Here is a 200-nt window from a genome sequence, read left to right as displayed (position 1 = left end):
ATCTTTATTTTGATTTAAAAAACTTGAATGTATCAAATAGTATCTGGATCTTTATTTTGATTTAAAAAACTTGAATGTATCAAATAGTATCTGAATCTTTATTTGGATTTAAAAAACTTGAATGTATCAAATAGTATCTGAATCTTTATTTTGATTTAAAAATCTGAATGTATCAAATAGTATCTGGATCTTTATTTTGA

Source organism: Euprymna scolopes, chromosome 46 (assembly GCF_053919585.1).
Source record: "Euprymna scolopes isolate OS-2025 chromosome 46, ASM5391958v1, whole genome shotgun sequence".
NCBI lineage: Eukaryota > Metazoa > Mollusca > Cephalopoda > Sepiida > Sepiolidae > Euprymna > Euprymna scolopes.
Note: the sequence above shows the minus strand (reverse complement) of the source record.